Source organism: Sitophilus oryzae, unplaced genomic scaffold, assembly GCF_002938485.1.
Source record: "Sitophilus oryzae breed Bouriz unplaced genomic scaffold, Soryzae_2.0 scaffold_179_pilon_pilon, whole genome shotgun sequence".
In the NCBI taxonomy this organism is placed as follows: Eukaryota; Metazoa; Arthropoda; class Insecta; order Coleoptera; family Curculionidae; genus Sitophilus; species Sitophilus oryzae.
The window spans coordinates 5,448,131-5,473,075 of NW_022146501.1; the positions used below are offsets into that span (position 1 = coordinate 5,448,131).

Consider the following 24,945-nt stretch of genomic DNA (forward strand, 5'->3'; position numbering starts at 1 on the left):
GTTTGATATTTTGTAAACACTTTTTCTTTATTTCAAATACTACGAATATAAATTATTCACACAAATTAGACGAATAAAACCCACGTAAATAAACAGATATGTAAAGTAAAGATTTCAGTTAACGTCTCCTTTTTGCTGCCAGTGCTAATCTGGACGGGGCCTACTTTGTTTACGCGGAATCCGAACCGCGGTCCTTGGCCATATCATGGTCAATGGCCTACCAACTTGGCAAGTGTCTAAATCGACTCTTACTCACGAGATATCCGATCTCATCCGGCCTCGAACCGGCTTGAATGAGCAGTGTGTGTCAATAGATTTTACACTTTTGCCTGGACAACAGCACGATACAGAGTTTCGAACCGGTCACCCGTCCATCCACTAGTATCGCCTTACGTCGCTTAACTTCGGTGTTCTAATGGGAACCGGTGTTTCGACGTAGCTGGGCCGTTGCCTAAATAAACAAATGGCTGCCTAGTAATCTTGGATCAGTTAAAAATCTTGTCTAAGTCAGTGATTCATCCACAGGTCATAGATTCGCCATCACTGATATAGATAATATAATATAATAATGACGATTATAGTTATTTTCTATACAAGACGATAAAATTGTATTTTATCGTCGACCGAAAAGGTTAATTCACGAGCGATGAAATCACAGAGTGAATTAATTTCGGGAAACGATAATGCAATTTTATCGTCGTGTATAAAACAATATTATTTTCCATAGCGAGTTACGTTTTAAAAAATATTCAGAAATCATTATTTCAAGGAATTTATTACGAGTAGAAAAAATATTGTGCTGGGTTGGCGTTGGTTTCTATGTAATTTGACAAATAAATAAAGCTGTCTCTTTAGTTGTCAGGTTTGAGCATAGACAAACAAATAAAAAGAGACTGACAAATCTCATGGTAAAGAGTGGGACCGCGTTCCCGTAGCGCAACTCAGAATAACAATTATGAAACCAATTAGCAGGACCATGGCGGACGTACGTCTTTATTGCTATCTTTCTTTATTATGTATGCTTTATATGAAAAAAAAAGAGATAGGTATAAAACGTATCGTAAGACATTATCGCACATTCTGGCTGGCGGAAAATTTAAATTAGCCTTTATTAGGAGTCTTCTTTCATTCTGAAACTGAAAATTTTCACTTAAACTGATTTATTCCCTATACCACGTAAAGGGAACGTGGTGTAGGGAATAAATCAGTTTAAGTGAAAATTTGCAGTTTCTTTCAGAATGAAAGAATACTACTATTATAAAGGAAATTATAAAAAAAGCAAAAATTGTACTGTTTTATAAACATATTCATTTATACATAAAAATAAATAAACTTTTTTATAATATAATAACAAAAAAACAGTGTTTATTCCACCCACCTACCAATTTTAAATGCAGGAAACGATCGGCAAATTTTTTAAAAGGACATTAAAAATCTCATTTTCGAAAAAACTGCCTAATTGCAATAACAAAGTGAATATCCAAGCAAAGAATATTTTACGAGAATCATGATCCTGAACCATTTTCAAGTCCAGTTTTAATCCTAAAACAAAAGTAAAATGGGTATATTAATAAAGTTTCTGGTTACTATAAACCAGCTATAAACTATCTACCCAAAATAATGAAAAAAATTAATTGTATTAATTTGTTATGTTAAGAGAGGTTCGAAATATTTTTGACACTACTACTTTTTTCTTAATAAGATGATAAATATAACTACTTACTTTTATTTTACCGGGTGTCTTTAACATATCTATCAGAGAAAGGGGGCACCAATACATATAAAAAATAGATGATACTGGCTCCAGCAGCAAATAAAATAACAAATAGTATAACCGAAAATTATAAGTAACAAAATATAAATACCTATATGGAACAAAGGAATTTGTTCCCTATCCATATTCATAAATTCATAAATCAATAAAATGGAGAGTTTAGAAAAAAACGTAAATCAGCAAAAGAAAAATTAACAAACATGACGAATTGTCATGATGTTGTCATCTTGGTTGTCATGATGACGAAAACGAAAGGCGATTGTTCTAATTTCTATTTAGAAATTACGTTTTATATTGTTGCTTCTTTCTCTCCTGTTATATTAGAATGAGATAGTGGGCCCAATAGACGCAATGCGCACATCAACATAAATAGAACGAAATTTTGCGTTCTGAGTTGCGCTACGGGAACGTTGTCCCTCTCTTTGCCATTTAATTTGCCAGTCTCTTTTTATTTGTTTGTGTATGGTTTTGAGTCAATATTTTTTAATTCTCTTTCGTGTCGATATTGCTGATTGAATCGGAGCCAGAAATGTCTCAAAACGAAATAAGTAAATTACGAACAGATTTTCAGGCGGAGGCGACAAACGCCATATCCAAACTACTTCCATTTAAATCCTGAAAAACTTATGAAAAGGAATACAAAAATTTTCAAAAATGGAAGCAATTAAGAAACGTGCGAGAAGAAATAAAGTTTTTAACCTATCCTCGCTGTTAAAGTATCATTTAATAAAAATACTATTTTATCTACTATTTTTGATAGATATAAGGCAATTTTAACAGTTGCTATGGAAAAAAATAATATAAAATTTTGTATGAAAGAAAAAATATTTTTTTTTCCTGTCCCAAAAATAATGTCCTCTTTCTTTACAATGTTTGAGACCCTGTATAAAATCACAGTCTACAAAAACTCACTCTGTAAAAATACCGGTGCTTAGCCTTGAAGCACAGCCTAATGACACTAGGAATAGTAACTTGTTTTTCTTTACGTGCGATAGAGTAAAAATAAAAGTCCAGTGGAATGCTATTTTCGGAGATTCCAACAGTCACGTAGAACATTAACCTTATGGGCTTCAATGCACCGCACAATGGGGTATTTGACACTGATAGTTGATCGAAATTTTTTTATGTAGACCTTATATAAATTATTGCTATTTTCAATTAAAGAGGAAATAATATCGACGGCGTCACGACAAAAGGGCGTAAGCGCCAAAATAACGAAAATGAGATTATGGTTCCAAAATGTAATACTAATAAATGCGCACCTATCTATGAAACGGCTTAACCAGCAAAAATTCTTAACGTGAGAAAAAAGACAGTTTTATTTTCTAACCGCCAATACACCTTCAAACCAGACTCGACGCGAAAATCAGTAACTGCCATTCACACGTGTTGGAAGGTCGCTTACGCCTGGGATGAAAAAATACCATTTTCCGTTCAAAGGTACGTAGAAAAACTTATTAATAAGATAGGTCTTATTCATATTTGGTAGCCTAGATTGTTTTTTGTGCTTCAATCTTATTCAAATAGTAAACACCGACATTTATTTGTTATTGTCGGTTACATCTTTTCGTGTTAATTTATTTGGTTTGCGTAAGCGCCATCCGCCTATGTGATCGTAATGGCATATTTTTTTACTTTTAACAAAGCTACCGTTCAGCAGATTTCAAAAAATTGTCAAATATCTAAATTGTATACAATATTAATTTTCAAAAAAACATTTGCTACAAGTCAAAGGACTTTTTCTTGATTGTAATAATTGTTTGAAATTTGTTTTTTTTGATGTCGCTTAAGCCTTTTTTATATTTTTTCTCCACAGTGTGATAATGACTTCCCGCGGGAAGAAAATCAGAGATTTGGCATTAAAATGTGGAAATCAAAAGGTTGAGGTTGAGAGCGATATCATAGATAATGATCTTCTGGCAGAATCATTGCAGCATGATGCGCTGTGGAGTCAGAATTATTCATGTTAGAAGAACCACCTTTTGCCACCAACGAGGAATAAGGATCAAGTTTACCCGTGTTTTGCTCAGAATATTAGTTAAATTTAATTTTCCAGTTATTATTTCAAGCCTAATGAGTTTGAAAATATTGAAAGCATCAGTTTGAGTATTTTGTACTGTGTTTTCTTAAAAACATTAAAAAATCCAAGCGACATTTTTAATTTTATTTGTAAAACTCAAAAGGCGTAAGTGCACCTAAACGACAAAAAATGACTAGAATAATAAGACACAAAAGTCTTAAACGCCTTTCAAAAAGACGTAAACGCCAATCGAGCCTAGAAAGAAAGGCGTAAGCGCCAAATATTAAAATAACTAATTAACAGTTTAATATTTTATAAGCAAAAAATTCTTGAAAAATGTGCCATATAATCTATAATACTGTAGCAAAAAATAATTCACAAAAAATAAAAAATATAGATTTTAGACGTTTTTTCGTCTCCTGAAAAAAATGACGAATGGCGCTTACGCCCTTTTGTCGTGACGTCGTCGATATGAACAAAATAAAGGATAATTCGTCGATTCTAAAAAAAGAGAGAAAAATCACTGTTCCAGTGTTTCCACGGTCAGTGCCAGTAGTAATATCGCAACTACTACTACTAATGCTACGACTGATCCGCGAGCAATGCCCATACCACTAAAGTCGCTACTAATGCCAAATTGTGCTATACTGCTAATGGCACTAATGCGATCGCTTTGTACACAACAATGCCATCGCGGTTTACACCTCGCATTAGTATATCACTGATTGGCAAATTGGAGGAAACCAAGAATGTTTTTCTCATTTTATCAGCAAAATCGCAAAAAGTCGCAGTATTTTATTTTACTGTATGAAAGCCCAATGTTTACTAAGTAAAACGTATATAGACAATATGCTGAATTCTTCGAAATGCGCAACTAAATCTCTAAGTATAATAAAAATGTCACAAATTTAACAAATTTTCTGAACGCCTAACTTTTAGTTGCAAAAAAAATCGTTAGTATAGAGAATATCAAAATAAATAATACGTTTTTGTAGAATACATACCTGCAGCTTGCTGAGCCATTTTCAATCAAAACGATAATATAAACGTAAAAAGAGCACAAGAACAACAACAATTTATAATTTTAAACATAAAATTTAGCCATTTACCTCTTATATGTGAGAAGTAACAACTTTGACGTTTCGTTGAAGCAAATGAATCCAACTAAACACACCCATAGCAACGCCATTCATGGCAGAGATGATTTAACTTATCATTTATCTTTTTTTGGGAAATCTTAAACACATTTGCTTTCGAATTTCGATCACCTTTTTCATGCTAATACCCCACCGTGCACCGGTTCTTAGTAGTTAATGTGTTATATTATTGTATAATATACAGTATAGGATGTATCAAAGAAAATATTAGTTTAGGACGGTATACAGAGGGAAATAAAGATCTAATGTCCTTATTTACAATACAGAGTGGTACGAACTGTATTTCGGAAACTTCGGCAACATATTCTCCAGATAAAAATAAGTAAAAAACTTCGTACAAATGTATGTCCTAAAATGCTTAGTTTCGGAGATACAGGGTGTAGAAGTTTTATTTTTATTTCGATTTTTTTCAAATAATTTCGGAAGTAACGTCAATATTTAAATGAATATTTGTGTCAGAGTTTTTTGACATGAGAAATTTGATTTTGATGTCAATATGACTGCCATTTATAGAAGGCGCCGCCTACATGTGTTTTAACGGTTTTGAAGGTTAATAACTTTTCGTCCGTACCTGTATAAATCTACCGAATGAAAAAATATACATTTTCATGACTTTTTACTTAAAAAATAATTCTTGGTATGCAATTGAATGGAAATAGTCAGTACATGCTATTATTGACAAAAAATACACGTTGAGAACCTAATTATTTAACTGAAATAACAATTTTGGGAAATTTTTTAATTCTAATTTTGGGTTAATTTTTTAAATTAACCATAAATTTTTCTGTGAAAAAATGATGGTAAAACAGTTTCTGTTGAATTTTTGACACAAAAACATTTCAAATTTATGATTTCAGACTAATAAAATAACTGTTTAGTCAGCATGTTTAATTTATGTCAATGATGACTGAGGTATTGATAAACGAATCCAAATATATCGAGAACCATTACTCGTAGCGATTTTTACCAAGAGACCTTTTTACGTAAATGTATATTTTTCTACTCAGTAGTTTAATACACGTACGGACGAAAAGTTATTACTCTTCATACCAGTTAAAACACATGTAGGTAGCGCCTCCTACAAATGGAAGTGAAATTGGCATCAAAATCAAATTTATCATGCCAAAAAATCCCAGACACCAATTTTCATCTAAATATTGACGTTACTTCAGAAATTATTTGGAAAAAATCGAAATAAAAATGAACCGTCTACACCCTGTATCTCCGAAACTAACCATTTTAGGACACACATTTACACGAACGTTACTTCTTTTTATCTGCAGAATATGCTGCCGAAGTTTCCCGAATATAGTTCGGACCACCCTGTATTTAAAGCCATAAATCACAAAACACCTTAAATAAAATATAATAATTACGAAGTTAACGTGAGTAAAATATTAATTTAGCTAGACACAACCCTGATATTTATCCCAAAAACATACATTCTCCATTCATTCATTTCTTATCTAGCGTATATGCGTCTCTGTCCCGTTATTTACTTTAATAAGAGACAAAAACTCAAGCTGCTGCTCGAAGATTGTAATCTGGCGAGGCCCACTTTCCTATATGGTGTTAAACGAAACCAGTATCGGAAGAGCCTCGTGGTCCAGCGAGTAACTGTTGTTGCAGCGGCAAAGTAAATATTAAATATTGAACAGTTGTCCGTTTATTAATAAGAAAAACATGTGCGGCAGAGAGACAACGTTTAAATATTTGAGAAATAACCGATTTGTCTGTCTCTATGCATTGGTGACGATAAATTGACTGTAAATTGGAAAATATAATTTTGTTAAAAGTTTTAACGGTAAATTTATATGTCCTGAACAATCAAAGATAGAGTTGAAATGAGTTGACTGAAATTAAACAAGTAGGAACGTAAGGTTTACAAATCATATAATTTGCCACCAAATGTAATAAAGACGCTAATATTGGACAATGCAGAATATTTTAGAACATTTTTCAATAACTTTCTTCAGAGAAATGAATTCCCTAAAGAATGGAAGAGATCCAAATTAACCCTAATAGAGAAACCCTGGAAGCACCTAAATGATCCACCAAAATATCGTCCGATTTGCCTCATTGATGTAATCGGGAAAGTCTATGAGAAACTCATCAATACGCGACTCTTGGAAGAAATTAGGACGAAACGAAATGGTATGCATCCAAACCAGTATGGATTTGTAAAGGGGAAATCTACCACACATGCAATGAAGAAAATATCGGATATCGTGAAAAGAAAAGCCACTTGGCATAATGCTTTGATTTTAGTCGACGTTAAAAATGCATTTAATTGCGCGTCATGGGAAATAATTATTAAAGAACTTAGAAGATGGGGCATAAGTGGCTATTTGGTGAACATAATAAGAAGCTATCTTGATAATAGATTTATAGTTCTCAATAGAGAAGATGAAAGAGAGGTATTCGGTAGCGTCCCACAGGGCTCGGTGCTGGGGCCAACTCTGTGGAACATATTATACGAGAGTGTCATGGAGCTTACTGTACCAGGTGGGACAGAGTTGATCTGTTACGCCGATGATCTTGCTGTGATAATAACAAAAAAACTAAAAGAAACAAAAAAATAAACGACCTCGACCTAATGCAGACTGTGGATGATACACTAAAGATCATAGCCAGATGCGAGCCTTGGTGATATCGGGTCTGGTGCCCTTGCATCTTCTCTCAAGAGAAAGAGAACGACTCTTTCTCAAGGGTGAAGTACAAACCAGGGCAAGCAGAGAGATGGAGAGAAACCGCACAGTGCAGCAGTGGCAGGCAGAATGGGAAGTATCACAAAAAGGAAGATGGACATATAAGCTCATCCCAAATATAAATATGTGGATTAAAAGAAAGCATGGAGAGGTAAACTTCTATCTTACTCAAATATTGAGTGGCCACGGAAATTTTGGGAGTTACCTGTGTAAAATTGGAAAGAGGGAAGTCGCGGAATGCCGATACTGTGCTGAACCCAATGATACTCCAGAACACACAATGTTTGCTTGTCCAAGATGGGAACAGGAAAGATGTGAGGCACGCATGACGATTGGTGGCAACATCTCCGCAGAAAGCTTCTTAAAATCGGTAACAGAAAGAAGAGAAAACTTTGAAGCCATCTCAAAACTGGCCCAAAATATACTAGAGGCAAAATACAGCGAAGAGCAGGGGTAATGACAAAAAAGGATCAGTCCGGCGTCTACTTGAGGAGATGCGTCCAGGGGTTTACAAAGTGTTTCAAAGCAATAATGCGGATAACTTTAACCTTGCTTTGCTATATTAAACGTTAATTCAAAATTCTTCCATTATAAAGATATTACGGTACAAAAATAGACGAAAACTTAGGTTTTTATTCTTTATCTGCGTTATTAATATTCACGAATGGACACCTTAAACATGAATGCCGTATGCGATACAAATTTTATACTATACTAAGGATTATACCTACAGTATGTCCTCAGATTGTCTTCACAACTGGACTTACTTAAACTGAACGAAAGCACGGACAGGTAGACTATTATCTTTCCCAGATACTTAGCGGTTACGGAGCTTTCAACCAATATTTATATCGCTTCAAAAAAAGAGTTAGTGCGGCCAGTAAATATTGCAGCAGTACCATCGACGGTCAGTCACACTATTTTTGAATGCTCGGCCTGGGCACCAGGTAGATTAAAAATCAAAGGGATTTTTATGGTGTCCTTTAAAAAAGAAAATTTAATACACTCTGTTGTGGAGGACGAAGATATATGGGAGGCTTTCGGGGCGTTTATATCAACGACAGAAAGAGCTTGATCAACAAAGAGCTGAAGACTGACCAAAATCTAATGTAGAGAGGCATCTGCGTCGAAGTAATGCGTGAGCAGTTCCAGCGCAGTTTATCCATATACCTACATAGTACATATAACTAAAATATACTCAGTGTTTCCTATTTAACCCCGTGTGCTGTTTTCGTGCCGTAAGAAAAAGACAACATAACTCCATATTAATGCTGCATAAGTCTATTTCACCCGGATATCGATTGAACTGCGATTACGCGAAACTCCGATTGATTGTTGTTTTAAGGTGGCTACACACACTACTGCAAGCTTGACAAGCATCCATGAACAATCTTTTTGTACAAGCATGCAAAATTTACCTTCGCCGCCACACGGTACATGCATGCTTGAACAAGCTTCAGTTTATGCCGCAAAAAAGAAGAAGGAAGTCCGCGAAAAAGAAGAAGGAATCCTGAAGGCATTTATCTTTTTCATAACGGCATCCTTATCGGCTTGGCTGTCAATTAATCTATACTTATTAAGTAAAATTTTGTATGTTGCATCCTTCTTCACTTTATCACGATATTCTGGTGATTTAATTCGCCAAAGACACGGCTGATTTTCGTACGCGCGAATAAAATCTTCCAATAATCCTCGATTGCTCCTTTTCAGATCGCTAGACATGATCGTAAATGACCTCTACGACGCGACGTAGAGGTCATTTACGATCACGGACTGAACTAATTGTTTGTACAAGCTGAATACATATGGTACACACGTACCGTTTCGCTTGCTCAAGCATGGCTTGTCCAAGCTTGCACGAATCATCAAGCGGCTTGCACAATTAAAATGCTTGCGCAAATTTCCTCTACAGACGCTACAGTTTGCTTGTACAAAAATATTGTTCAGCTTGCTATTGCATGCTTGTCAAGCTTACAGTAGTGTGTGTAGCCACCTTTAGTTCTATTTGGATTACTTTTTATTTGTGCGCGTAAAAGAGTGATTTTGTTTAGTTTATTGTTCCAACTATTTTTTGGTTTTTTTCCAACTCCACGATAATGTGTTATAAATAATAAAAATATACATAAAATTGAAGGTTGGGTGAAATGTCAGTCAACCACCACCCTTTAAAAACACCAACCAATGAAAACTTCTGCAGGTAAGACATGCGAAGTTAAATGAATATAAGGGTGAAATAGACTTATGCAGAATTCCATATTTTTCTTTCACTGTTTGGGCTTCACTTTTTGGATATTAGGCTGAGTGTGACGACTTTTCTGTCGTTACCCAAATAGAATGAAAAAAGAATCCGTTGCTCAGGGTTAGAGGAAAGCTGGGTTCGTAGGTAAGGCTTCTGACTCACAGTGACTTTGTAATGTTGTTAAATATTAAAATAAAAAAAATGATAGTATATAGGCTGCAGAGATTTTAATATTGATGTTAAGAATTCAAATAGGTATGGTCAAAGACAGTGAAAAGGGCGCCACTTACTTTGTTTATGAGAGTGGTAAAGTAAGAAACCAAAAAGAAAAATACGATATCACAACATAGCTAAAATAAAGTAATCAACAGCATTAAGGGTCTATTATGTTTATCAGGAATAAAAGTCAGAAATAACTATTCTACATTAAACATTTATTGAAAACGAACACAAGTATCATCAATTAGTCACAGTGATCCCAATAAAACCGCAAGTTATTTTAAATAGATTCGAATTTAGTAACTGTATTCTTTGAACTAAGTAAGCTACTTAATATAAAAACAGGTGAAATTTATGTAAGTCTCAATACGATGATGTTTCGAAACATGTCGTGTACAAAAACCTTTAAAATGAATACGTGTTAATAATATTCATATAAAATATCATAGCTATGTAAGAGTGTACTGTACGAATCAAATTATAACTTATAACGTTAAATAAAAAATAATTTTGACTACAATATGTGGGATAAATATTGGTAATTTACCAGGTTATTAAATCTGTTGTCTCAAAAATTATAAAACAAAAGCGTACCTTGTGTATCAAACTTAAGAGACTTATCTGTATATAGTTTCTCATGATGTAAACAGGTAGTTAGGTATTCTTCAGACTAACAGAAGTGGATGCAGACGACTATGGCAGGAGAAGCCTTCGATATCAGCCAAAAGAAACGATTGTAATGTCAGGAACACTGTCTTAAGGTCTGCATAGGTCCATACAAAATGCAAGTGGGTGAAACATACAATAATTACTGCATTATTACTGCATACCATGTGGTAATTACTGAGTACCAGGTGGTAGTTACTGAGTACCATGTGGTAGTTATTGAGTACCATGTGGTAGTTACTGAGTACCATGTGGTAGTTACTCTATAAATAAAAAAATAGTTCTCAGGACAGATACTCAATAAAAGAAACAACTTACGGTCTGAAAATCAGCTTTACATAAATATATTCAAACCATATGCCGATCCAAACCAGTAATTAAATACTCAAATAAACGAAATAACAAACGGAAATAACTGAAATAGAATTTAGTTAGATAGGGCTATATAAAATGGCGGATAAACTTACGGTGATCATTCCATAAAGAAAGCAAACAAATACGATCTATACTCTGGATTGCATACTTTACAAGGTTTTCAAATCTCCAAATCGGATACCCATGCAATCGAAATCGAAAAGTGGATGCAGAGTGCTTTTCACTGGAAAATTTGTCGGACGCCGACACACGCGTCTTTTGCAGATCCAAATTCCCAGAAAGAAAGAAAAAAGACCTTCTTCTCAGTTCTCAGTTTCAGAACCCAACTGTCATAAATGAAGTTTGACATCTAGCGAATAGATGCGCTAATAAAAATTAAATATCGGGACAAGTGAAATACAATTAGGGAAGTTTGGCATATAGCGAATAGATGGCGCTAATAAACAAGACAAGTGAACTGTAACAAATGGAGTTTGGTATCTTTGGCATCTAGCAAATAGATGGCGCCAATACTAAGAAATTTAAATAAAAATAGATTTTTAAATTCAATTTTATTAAAGGAAATAAAAAATGCTACATGAGTATATTTTAGTTATATGTATGTTGAGTTTATCAAGCAAATAGGGTGGAATTTTTATTAGAAGGTATAGGAATCCGGCACACCTCGGCCCAAGAACAACAGACCAGGCATCCATGAAGATTTTTTTACCATCCCAATAACAAAAAAAAGTATCCCCTAAACTTTTTTATTATGAACATTTTAAGAAAAATGCATTCTTCATAAAATTTGTTGCTTGCTTTAAAATGGTAAATCCCGATTATACTTTTGCAAATTTCCATAGCGTTTTAGAGAAAATTAGAAAAAAAAACATAAAAATATGGTTGAATTTTTTCCTAGAAGTCTTAAAAATCAAAACGCGTTTCTATAGTAATATAATTTCATTTTCATTATTTGATAGATTGTTATTGATAGAATTTTAATCATATTTTTTGCTATTTTAAAATGTTAAAGAATCACAAAATTTATTTATGACTATGGAAGGGATGATAATAATGGTTATTAGAAAGAGTGATACTTTAACAACAAAAATATGACGTTGATCAAAATTATTAATAACAATCTATTAAAGAATGAAATCGAAATATTACTGTAGAAATGCGTTTTGATTGTTTCAAAAAAAATTCAACCATATTGTCATGTTTTTTTTTAAAACGGTGTGGAAATTTGGAAGAGTATAAACGAGATTAACTATTTTGGAACAAGCAAATTTTGAAGAATACGTTTTTCTCAAAATGTTAATAATAAAAAAGTGTTTCCTCTTGTAAAAACAATCCGGGGATATCCTGTTGAGTAGAGTAGTTTTTATTTAGTAGTAGGTATTATTTATCCTAGTTAGTATTGTTACGGATTCCGTGGGTCCACTATTTAAACTCACGAAAAAATACTTAACGAATTTATTTGTTTCACTCTGTACACACAACTTATACTATTTACAACACAACTTATGCAACTACTATTACTCTAACGGTATTTCGCGGTATTTTCAAACTTCAGACTATCTTCAGACTTGACTTCAAACTTTAAACTTTTTAAACTTAAACTTGTCCAACTGTCAAAGCGCGGGCCTTATATACCCCCTGGCGGTTGTTTCTAGATTTTTCTAAAGAATTCTATAATTTTCTTTACTTTCTGGCGAATGCGACAGGTTCCTCAATGCACCGTTGCGGTTATGCAACCAGTAATACACCTTGACCTTAACAGTATTTTAACATGTCCAACAATATGGTATTAGCAACTCACAATTAATGGTCTATCAATTAATTTAACAAAATTAGCTATCACACCCTCTATTACTGAACAAATGTCGTTCCAAATCATGACAAGAAACATTCACAAAGTATTTCCGCTTGCCTCTCGATGACCTTTAAACCAATACCAATATACAGATGTAAGAGATTCGAAAAGCTGTCGAATCAGCCGTACCAAGAACTGGTCTCGACCTCAATATCGAATTCTGATACTTTGGGTCGTACCTACTTAACCCGGTTATAAACCGAAATAACCACATATTCATCTCTTCAGCTGTATGGATATTGCTTTTAGTGGCTTTGCGTTAACTTGAAAAAGATAGAAATGTGGTGTTCTTTAGTAGAATATAATTTTTTTTAGTTAATATAATAATTAAATATTGTGAATTTGTGTTTCATATATTTCGTATTTTGTGTATTTTCTAAATAAAATATTTACCGTATACCAACTGATGTTTTCTCAAAAATGTACACCTCTAAATTTGCTTTGTACAGGGTCCGGCAATAGTGTGTCGGGCATATGTAGCTCATGGAATAAAAAACTTGGGAATTTTGTTTAAGTGCAAACCTAAATTAAGTACTAGGATGTATTTCAGGAAAATATTTAACTTCTACAGGGTGGCCCAAAAAAGTGTCAGCGGATCGGGATGATCTTTTTTAAATGGAACACCTTGTATATTATTGCATTTTTGGCTTCATTCCAGATCACTTTGCATAATCCTAAGATATGAGTAAATATATTTCCATAGTTTCAGAGATATTAATGAATAAATAAAAATATATATTTTTTAGCCTTTCTTAAAAAATATATGATTAAAAATACAAGAGCTGTCCTGAAATCAAAACTATATTAGGTGTTTACTTTAAATAATCTGTATTTACTTTGCTATAAATATGGTAATTGTAAATTATACAGGATGATCAAAATTCTACGCCAAATTTGTAAAATATAAAATAATTTCTCTTCTTTTTTTTAATGGAACACCCTGTGGTTGGGGCTCGTAAAACCAAAATGTTTCTGGCTTGTAGGACCAAAATGTATCTTGGCGGAGAACCAAAATCTGGATGATTTTGGTAGTCGGACTGTCGAAGGACCAGTTGAAATAACATTCAGCAACGATAACTTTTACACACTTATATTGTAGACAAATATAACACAAGTGAAACTTATTAATAATACTTAAAATAACAACGTTTAAAATTTCTCGTAACAATATTATAAAAGCCAAAGAAAAAACTGTCGATATACGGATGGCGTCTTTCGACGCGTCGTGCGTACTCTGGACGCCTAAAGCGTACTTTCCCTAGAACCACGTTCCAGTCTCTTAAATAATGTCTCACTTCAAAAATAGCCATAGGCGTACAATACAATTTTCATGTTCTTAAATCTAATAGGTATTCATAACAGTGGACGACACTGCCCTAAACTTACATTGTTTAGATAGACAGACGTCTGCGACAGCTATATAGTTTTACGATCAAAATTCCCAGTGGTAATAGTTAAGTTAAAGTTATAATTTTACGAATATAAAGTAGAGTCGTTTATCATCTTAAAGGTAAGGTACCTTAATAAGGTTTTTATAATGGGAAATTTCTTCAACTTTGTTAATAGAGTAGAGTAACTTAAAACTATAAACAATAATTATAATCTAACAAAAATGTCTTAGCTAGCCTGAACACCCTGCATATAATTTTTTATTAATCACTTGTAATGGTGATGATAAAGCAAAGCAAGAATTTCCATTAACATACAAACTGGATAAAATTTTCTCACATTTATGTCAGCATGAGAAAAAACAATATGGCGATATTATTATATAACTTGGTAATATTTGAGAGGTAGTTTCATCTCGTTGGAATTTGACTTTCGAAAAATCCGTTTGCCAAAAATAAGCTTTTTACGTCAAGCAGTTTAAGCAGAATCGTGGTTAAGAAATTGCCCAACTTTTTGGAACACGCTGTATGATTTTTTAAAACATTTCAAAATATGTAAAAAAAAAACAAATAAATCATGCTTGTCCAAGCGTTTTCCCGAAAGACTAACGGTTTTTTAAATAACAAATATTGTAATATTTGAGGGGCGTTTTCACCCTCTTGGAATTTGAGATTCGAGAAACCCCTCCTAATCGAACCTCTACACCCCTCAGTCAATCCGTTGGCCAAAAATCAGCTTTAAACGTGAAGCAGTTTAAGCAGAATCGTCATTACTCAATGGTCATATTTTATGAAACACCCTGTATAAATTTATAAAAAATCTTAAAATATGTAAAATAACAAAATAAAATATACGTGTTTAAAAGTTTTTCCGAAAAACTCACCGGTTTTTAAATAAAAAATATTTTAATATTTGAGGGATAGTTTCACCCCCTTAGAATTCGAATTTCAAAAAATCCCTTCTTATCGAACCTCTACACCCTAAAGTCAATCTGTTTTCCAAAAATCAGCTTTTTACGTCAAGCGCTTTAAGCAGGATCGTTGACCAGATTTTTCGAAACACCCTGTATAAATTTTTAAAAAATCTTAAAATATGTAAAAAAACAAAATAAAATATACGTGTTTAAGCGTTTTTTCTGAAACTTGACCGTTTTTTAAATAAAAAATATTGTAATATTTGAGGGGTGGTTTCACCCTCTTGGAACTGGAATTTCGAAAATTCCCTTCTTATCGAACCTCTACACCCTAGAATCAACCTGTATGCCAAAATTGAGCTTCTTACGTTGAGTGGTTTGAGCAGGATCGTGATTAATCAGTATGTCAGTCACTTAAGGATTTTATATATTAGTATAGATACTGCGTGTACCTGTGTAAGCATTAAAAATTTTATAATAAATACTTTAAATACAAAAAATGTTCATTTTTTAACTCTCCATTTAATAAAAATACAATATAAAAACGATTAAAAAAAAGAAGAGAAATTATTTTATATTTTAAAAAGCTTGGCGTAAAATTTTATACATCCTGTATGATTTAAGATTACCATATTTATAGAAATGTAAGTATGAACCATCTAAAGTAAATACCTAATATAGTTTCGATTTCTAGACAGATCTTGTAATCATTTTTTTTGAGGAAGGTTGTGATATATATTTTTTATTTATTTATTTATTATTATCTCTGAAATTATCGAAATATACTACTCATGTCTTAGGAGTATATAAAGTGATATGAAAAAAAGCCAAAAATGTAATAATATATAGGGTGTTCCATTTAAAAAAATCATTCCGATCCACTCACACTTTTTTTAAGCCACCCCATAGAAGTGAAAATATTTTTTTTCAAATACATCCTCGTACATATACTTTAGGCACAAATTACCTATAACAGATGCGAAAGAACATCGAATTACGCGTTCAGGTTTCTGTGACCTTCAGAAAGAGTTCATAGATAATCCGCATCAATGTATAGTTTGGGTTATTATTTGTTTGGGTGAAAATATATAATCTGCACAAATATGTTATCGAGGCATACAAAAAGGTCCACAGACTTCGAGACATACGAAAAATCAAGTCCTTTTAGCGTGTGTCGCAATTTTCACACCTTAAAAAATTAGTTTTTTATAGCTATAGCAACTGCAGCGACTATGAAAAAAGCTGTGTGATTTTCATAGAAAATAAAGGCACCTGTAATTCATTTGAGAATGTTATAAATCGCTAAAAGAGGTTTCAAATCTCTTGGATTTCTATTAATATTATCATTTATTAAAAATTGAACTAAAATTGTTAGTATCATTAAAAACGAATTCAAATTCAATCAGTGAAATTCCCTCATTTAAGGTGAATATTAAGTAAATATAAATACAGCTCATTCTAAGCTCTACTTATCTTTAAGAAAAATTTAAATCATTGTTGCAATTGGGCCTTAATGCCATTTCGAATGAACAATAGTATTAATAATGTACATTATAATAATAATAAATTTTATATCATAGTGTGTATTAAAACTACTAAAACACTTTTAAATTGGTATTATATTAACAACTTTTGTTTTTTAATCCAAAAAAAAGTTACCAATTTTCTCAATCAAAATATTTGTGGTCCTGAAAAGGACCTTCGTTTTCCCATGTTCGTCAAGGTAGGTAATGGGTAAACGGTAAAAAAACAGGATAATGAAATTTAAAAAATTACAAAAATTGTTCAAAAGTGCCTCCCTCTTGCATTAAACAATAACCCAAACGATCATAAAATCCCCTCCTCACATTGGATAACATATCAGGGGTGACAGTGTCAAAGGCATTAAATATTTTCTGCCTTAACTGCTCCAAGTTTTGAATTTCTTCATGGCCGTAAATTTTAGATTTTATGTACCCCCATAAAAAGAAATCATTCACCGAGAAGTCAGGTGAAATTAAACGTCAGTCTAAACAAAACTGTCATTTTTGAAAACTTGTCAAAATTTGGACACACGCTAAATGGACTTGATTTTCCTATGTCTCGAAGTCTGTGGACTTTTCTGTATAATCTCACAGTAATTTAATAGATTGCTCGTCATATTATATCAGCTCGTAGGAGATTAGGAAAAAAAAAGATATTTATAGTATAAAAAATTAATTTATTTAACAAAATTTAATTAAAGATGTGACAAAATAGTTACATTTCTATTGGTTCTATCGGACTTTTTTCGACTATATAAATCTTTATTTTTTGTAAACTTTATGCATAAAATATTTTCAATCTAATAAATAATTTAATGATGTAAATAAGAGGAACTTTCTCACATGGGTGGTCAAATTCTATAGTTTTCATTATATCAAACAGCCTCTGAATGTTTTCTTCAGTGCAAAACTCATCAAAATTTAATATAAATAATTTTTCCAGCCTGTAAATAAAATGAACAAATTTTTCCACTTTCATGATCAAAGGCTTTTAAATGGGTAAATAATTTCGAGTCATCCAGAGATTCGGATTCTTTTGCAAATTTTAGACAAATATCACATTGATGTATTTGAAGACCCTTTTTAATGATGTAGTTAATAAAATAAGACATAATTAAAGGCATTTTGAGTTGAAAACATTTCTCAGAGGCTGTTTGATATAATGACGACCATGTATCAACCGTGTTGTGAATAGAAAAACTGTTGATATTAAAGTTTAAATTTATATAGTCGAAAAAAAATCGATAAATCAATAGAAAGACAATATTTTTGTCACATTTTTGAATCAAATTTTGTTAATTAATTTTTTATACTATAAATATCTTTTTTTTCCTTATAAATAAACACATTTGCATCCCATTTTAAATAAGATATACAAATTACCAAAACTTTGAAATAACAGTTCAAAAGTTCAACAAAAATCCTACACGCGTTTTTATAAAGAAACATATAACCACGCACTATGTCATTCCAGCAAGCGAATACGACACAGCATAGGTTTCCGGACTAAACGACTGGTGTATTTACACCACTCAATAGGCGTGTCGGGTTTGCCGAGCGGTTTCCGATGCAGTCGCTTTCTTTCGCATCTGTTATAGGTAGTTTGTGCTTTAGGTTTGCACTTAAAGAAAATTGTCAATTTTTTTCTAGGAGCTACAGATGCTCGACGCACTATTGCCGGATCTTGTTTTAATCCCCCATTTCGTTCCATCTTTTCAATCAAAGATTACTGCATAAATAACTGTATTCCTTAGTAGGTACGCATAATATTGATGTGATTCACCTGAGATAACGAACACACTTGTAATAAACATAAAACACTGCGAAGGGCCTATGAATCAATGAAGTATATTATAATCCATAAAATCTATACGTACAGATTTTATGTGGCATATATGGCATTAAATATAAATACACGTTGCCACATTATGCATGTCTGTAAATAAGATATGGAGGCCGATCAAACGGCAGTATCTGTCGGCCATTGAATTATTGTGTCTGTGGTACCGGAGTACCGGAGCTATTTTAAGGTCAAACACGCGGAAATGTCGTCGAACGTCGTTTTGACTGTTCTTAGGCACGACGGCATAACATTTACCAAAGTCTTTCTCTTTCGCTGATATCGAACGTTAGATAATACCGTCAGAGATATGCGTGTTAACAAGCAAAAGTATTAGTTTTTTCGGACAAATATCTATAACTAACTGATACCTGTTTCGCTATGCGCAATGTGCCTACATTTTAAACGATAAGTATACCTATTGCAAAGAGAATGTGTTTGCATTGATTTCCTTAACCATTAAAGTGTTAACATAAGAAATATGAGACATAAATTTTATGTCATTTTATTGGTATATACCGTATATATTCCGTATATGCCTAATCGGAACGCGGGGCATTACATATAAACTCTATGGGTATCTCGGAAACTACTAGAGAACTAGAGATAGAGAGTCGGTTAAAGGGGGAAAGAATTGTAGTTTTGTGGGCTTACTAGATATTTCGAAAAAAACAAATTTCGGCTATTTTAAAAATTTAATAATTCCATTATAAGCTATTTTAGACAAAAAGTTTTCAGATAAAAGTTGTACATAATCACATCCTTATTGAGATTGTGTCCTCCGTTTTTTTCTAAAGCCTGTCATTTTTGACATATGACAAAAACATATGTTTCTTTAAATGGAAACCATAGTTCGCCATAACTTCATAAAAAGCGCCATTTTTGAAACTTTTCAGCCGATATAAGCTATATAATATGTTTTCTTCGAAAAATTACTGAGTTATAGCCAATTCTTATCATTTTCACTTAGTTATCATTTACTTAGTTAGTCATGGAAACAAGTTTAATCGTCTTTGCTCTCAGAAATGTGAAGCTGTCACATCCAAACTTTGTAAATTAAAATAAAGAAAAATTGTAAATACGTATTTTTCAAATGAAAAAGAGCGTGTAGGATTATTGTTTCAACTTTTCTTGACCATACAGTTTCGAGGATACGTTGACCGGTGAATGTTACGTTTTTTAGAGAACGATTTTCAAGACATGTTTAGGAAAGTTAAATTTAGTTATAGTCAATTCTTATCTTTCTTGACTAATATCACTTAGATTGCATGGTATTCCTATTCTATTATGATTTATAACTTATAAAAAGTCAGAATATATTACTAAACGGTTCTTTACAATTTACATTACACAAACTAAAACTTAAAAAAATAATATTACTACATACACTTTAAGTTATTTTAGAAAATGCGCAACAAATCCGCCATTGTTTTGAGTTGCATCTTTTTAAAACTGAATTACTACCTATTCTCACAAAAGGACCGGTCGACTTAATTAAACTTCTGTCATACCGCCACTTCGAGTGCCTCTCTTAATTCATAGGTCCTTTTGTAAACCTTATTGTTAATCATGCCGCATAAAAAAATAAATAAAATGGATAGGTCAGGTGATCGGAGGAGGCCCATGCAATTAGTCCACCTCTTCCTATCCCTGAGTATGCATAATTATGATATAAATAATTTTTAACATTTCTTTCATTAAGTGGGGGGTCATAATGAAAGTCATGTTGAAACCACTCTATTGATGCGCAAGTATCTACACGCTTTTCTTCATTTGAAAAATTCATATTTTACAATTTTTGTTTATTTTAATTTACAAAGTTTGGATATGACAGTTTTGAATTTCCGGGCGCAATGGCGATTGAACTTATTGTTTCCATGGCTAACTAAGTAAAATTGTTTAAAAATGATAAGAATTGGCTATAACTCAGTAATTTTTCGAAGAAAACATATTATAGCTTATATCGCTGAAAAGCTTAAAAATGGCGCTTTTTATGAAGTCTACTATGGTTTCCATTTAAAAAAACATAGGTTGGTGTCATAATATATCAAAAATGACAGGCTTTAGAAAAAGCACGGAAGACACAATCTCATTAAGGATGTGATTATGTACAACTTTTGTCTGAAAACTTTTTGTCTAAAAGAGCTTATAGTGGAATTAGGGACAATTTTTAAAATAGCCGAAATTTGTTTTTTTCGAAATGTCTAGTAAGCCATGAACTTTTTCAAAAATCTGAAAGGCGAATATTTATGACCCCACAAAACTGCAATTCTTTCCCCATTTAACCGACTCTCTATCTCCAGTAGTTTCCGAGATACCCATGGAGAACATCGTAGAAAACTCCCTGTATATTATCTCTCCAGATGATTTTATGCAAAAATTGTATTAGACTTTTTTGAAGCGGCGTTAAAGTTATACTGTCGTCTAGAATTTCGTTTTATTTGGAATAGGCATCTAAAAGTTATTTAGCTACATGCTATACAAAGCTACAATTAATATATCTACCAGCAAAAATATGATGTTATCATTGTCAAATTCGATGACATTTTTTTTTGTTTACAAGAATTTATGTAGTTTGAAAAGGGTGGTTAATTTTTTCTTGAATTGGAATCTACAAGAGCATTAAACTTACAAAATGCAATTTCAGGGTAAATGCACTTCGAAAGAATTTTATGTTTTGTTTGCATAAAATTACACAGTTCAAGTGAGCCAAACCACAATTATTGGTCACTAGGTTAATCCTATAAAAAACAAATAAAAATACATAAATCAATTCATTGTTCTCACTAGTAACTTACTAATAAGAGTCATAATAATGTAATAATCAGGTTGATTTTTTGGGTCATGTTTGCGTTTGCATTTAGCGTTTTTGCTGCTAAAGCAACATAATTTTGTCGAAATAATATAACAGTTCAATGAATAATAATGTGCAATATCTAAGCAAACCTTAATGATTTCTTAATATAAGGAAATTCATGTTACTTTATAAAATGACCTTAACAGCGTTTGGTTTTTAGTACATTAATGGATAATCCGAGATTATAGCTTTTTAACTATGATGTTTAAGAATTTAAACTCTATGTGTTTAAGCATGTTATCCAAGTGAAACGAAATATATACCGGGTGTTGCATCGTCGAACATAGGAAATCCCATGTAAATTTTAATGGGGTCAATTATTGGCTTCCCTAATTATTTTAGAGAATCATTCTATTTAGGTTTATTGAAGAGCACTAAAACCCACATTCAAAAGAATAACTTTAGATATTTTTGTTTAGCTCGTTTACGAGTTATCGCCGATTTCTTTTTAAATATTTCTCCTTTCTTATGGCCCTGTATTTACTTATGAGCACCAGTCAAGGTAAAAGATAACTGACAAATGAAGTTGTCATTTCAGAATTTACCTATTTAGTGCTTTATTATTATTGAAAACTCATTCCTACATCGGAAATCTTAAAGATGTATTTATAAAAACAAATTAATATGAATTAAAGTAAAATAAAGTAATCAATTACAAGGTTAATTATAGTATTATTACAATATTCAATAACTTATTAATTTAGGTACTATTAAATTGTTAGAACTTTAGGATTTAAGATGTTCAAATATTCCTCCATCGACTGCTAGACAATAACCCAGGCGATCGTAAAATTCTCTTGTTACATTCGCTAGTTGGTAAACTGAAATTCTATTGCATTCGGCAGAAATAGCATTTTTTAACTCGTCTAGATTTGGGTGTTTTTTATCCTTGTATATCCTGTTTTTTAAATAGCCCCAGAGAAAGAAACCATTTGGCGAAATATCAGGAGACCTTGCTGGCCAATTTACTATATAATTTAGGCCAATAACGTTTCCTTAAAACTATTGTCTAAATATTCCCGAACAGCCATGGTACTATGTGCCGGGCAGCCATCCATTTGGTACCAAACTTCCCGATTTTCCCTAGCGGCATCATGTAAAGCAGGTAAAATATGATTTTCGAGTAGTTCCAAATAATATTCTGCATTTAAATTTTGCGTAAGAAATAATGGCCCGATAATATTGTGTCCGAATATCCCTGCCCAAACATTTACTTTCTGTGGATATTGCGTCCTTGTTTCGACAAACCTGTATTGGTTTTCTTTGTTCCAATATCGATAATTTTGAACATTGGGTTCGTTATTTAAGGTAAACGTGCATTCGTCAGTGAAACATATGTTTTTTAAAAAATTCCCTATCCATGTTTGCTCTATCTATCATATTAGAACAAAACGCCTGCCGCCGTATTTCGTCCCCATCTCGTAGCTCTTGGTGCTTTTCATATTTGAAGGAATAGTATTTATGTCGTTTCAAAATTCGAAACGCTGTAGTGTGATCTATTCCTATTTCATCCTCAAGTTTCCTTGTGCTGTTCTTTCCATCGTTCTCTTCCACGCACAATAAAACTTCCAAGTCGGTATTATTTCTTGCATCTTCTCTTTGTTCCTGCCTTGCTTCACATCTGCAGTTATTTATTAGGGTACCTTTGGTCTCAAATCTCTGGATATTCCTTGCGATTGTAGATTTTCCAGGTATCGGTCTATTCGGATACAGAGCAGCAAACATGTCCGACACCTTTTGATAACTATTTCCTTGATAATACCATTTAATCATCACTACTTTTTCTTCTGTAGTGTAATTCATGGTTAATATTTTCGATGTAGGTATGAGTTCTTAATACTACTAATAAAGCACTAAACAGATAAATTTCTAAAATGATAACTTCATTTGACAGTTATCTTTTACCTTGACTGGTGCTCATAAGTAAATACAGGGCCATAAGAAAGGAGAAATATTTAAAATGAAATCGGCGATAACTCGTAAACGAGCTAATCAAAAATATCTAAAGATATTTTTTTGAATGTGGGTTTTAGTGTTCTTCAATAAACCTAAATAGAATTATTCTCTAAAATAATTAGGGAAGTCAATAATTGACCCCATTAAAATTTACATGGGATTTCCTATGTCCCGCTCGACGATGCAACATTCGGTATACTATAGAATTGCAAGCCTATAACTATGTAAGATTAACAAGTAATTAGTATAATTAGTTAAATCATTTTTTTCTAGGTACTGATAAACTCGTTTTTATATTGTTCTTTTATAACAACAAATAAAAGATAGTAAATCGAGAGTGCCAGCACATTCGAGCAACGACTCAAAACGTTCTCAAAACCTTACCTGATTGGGTCAAAAAACAACAGAATTTACCTTATTTATTACCTCAGACATTAGTACAGTTCATACCAAAAAAACTTTTAATCACGTGATTAAGCTTGACCGGCACAGCGTTGCCCACTTTTATGTATTTTCTTTTAATCAAAATATTTTAGAAAACAAAAATAATTATAAATATATAAACAGTTATTATTTATATCAACAAAAACACCTCACCTTCTTAACAGCACTTAAGAGACATAGAGGACCAGTACTACCATTTTCCCGTTCAAAATATTTTAATAAAGTTGCGATGAGTTTTTTACGACTATTAAGCTGTCTTGTACACTGCGCAGGCACTAGAAGAGGTTCTAAAAAGAACAATGTTCGACTGCAAGGTCTGCTAGTAAACATTTTCAAGCTTAAAGTATCACAGCACTAATTATTTAAACCAAAAACTCGTAATACAAAACCAAAGTGTCAAAACGAATGACAATGTCAAGAAATAAATGAATAAATGCGACAACTTGACATTTTTTACAGCAGAGCTACCACCTAAATCCCCAGGGCGAAATTTAAATTCCAGTTCATCAGAACGGCGCCGAATACGTCCATGGTTGGCAAAAATGAATTTAAAAATCGCGCCCTCGATTCCGTAACTAAAAGTTTGATTGATATGAAATATATATTGAATTTAGCAACAAGACACAGATATGTGGAATATGGAAACTTACCTTTTAATACTTTAATAGAAGAAATTGAGTCTAAAACTCTGTAATAAGAAGTACTAGTCCTGGTTCCTGGTAGATAGTATCCTCAACACCCCATACCACCGGTTCAATATAAACAACACACCTTAATTCCTCTTTCCATAAATCACTCACAAAAACTCACAACACACCAGTACTACTGAAGTTCACAGCGAAACAAAGAAAATCCGAATACGAAATCACCAACAATAACACACCGATAATCGTCTCAAGATGTCCGACGTTCTTCACCACGATCGTGAGTACCGTACCGCCGTCTTCTCCACCGAATACTGTTGTTGTTGGCGCACCTGTCACCCGGCCAAGCGACTGGACTTGGTCGCT

The 24,945-nt window shown here is 32.7% G+C and overlaps 1 protein-coding gene across 1 annotated transcript in view; it reads right to left on the reverse strand.

Annotated features, from left to right (window-relative positions):
* Positions 1 to 24,896, reverse strand: part of LOC115882652 (cadherin-99C) — a 243,377-nt gene extending 218,481 nt beyond the window's left edge. The window contains exon 1 of the mRNA XM_030900847.1: positions 24,586 to 24,896. The gene's annotated coding sequence lies outside the window, so the exon portion shown is untranslated. The remainder of the gene's footprint in view (positions 1 to 24,585) is intronic.
* Between the last annotated feature and the right edge of the window lie 49 nt (positions 24,897 to 24,945).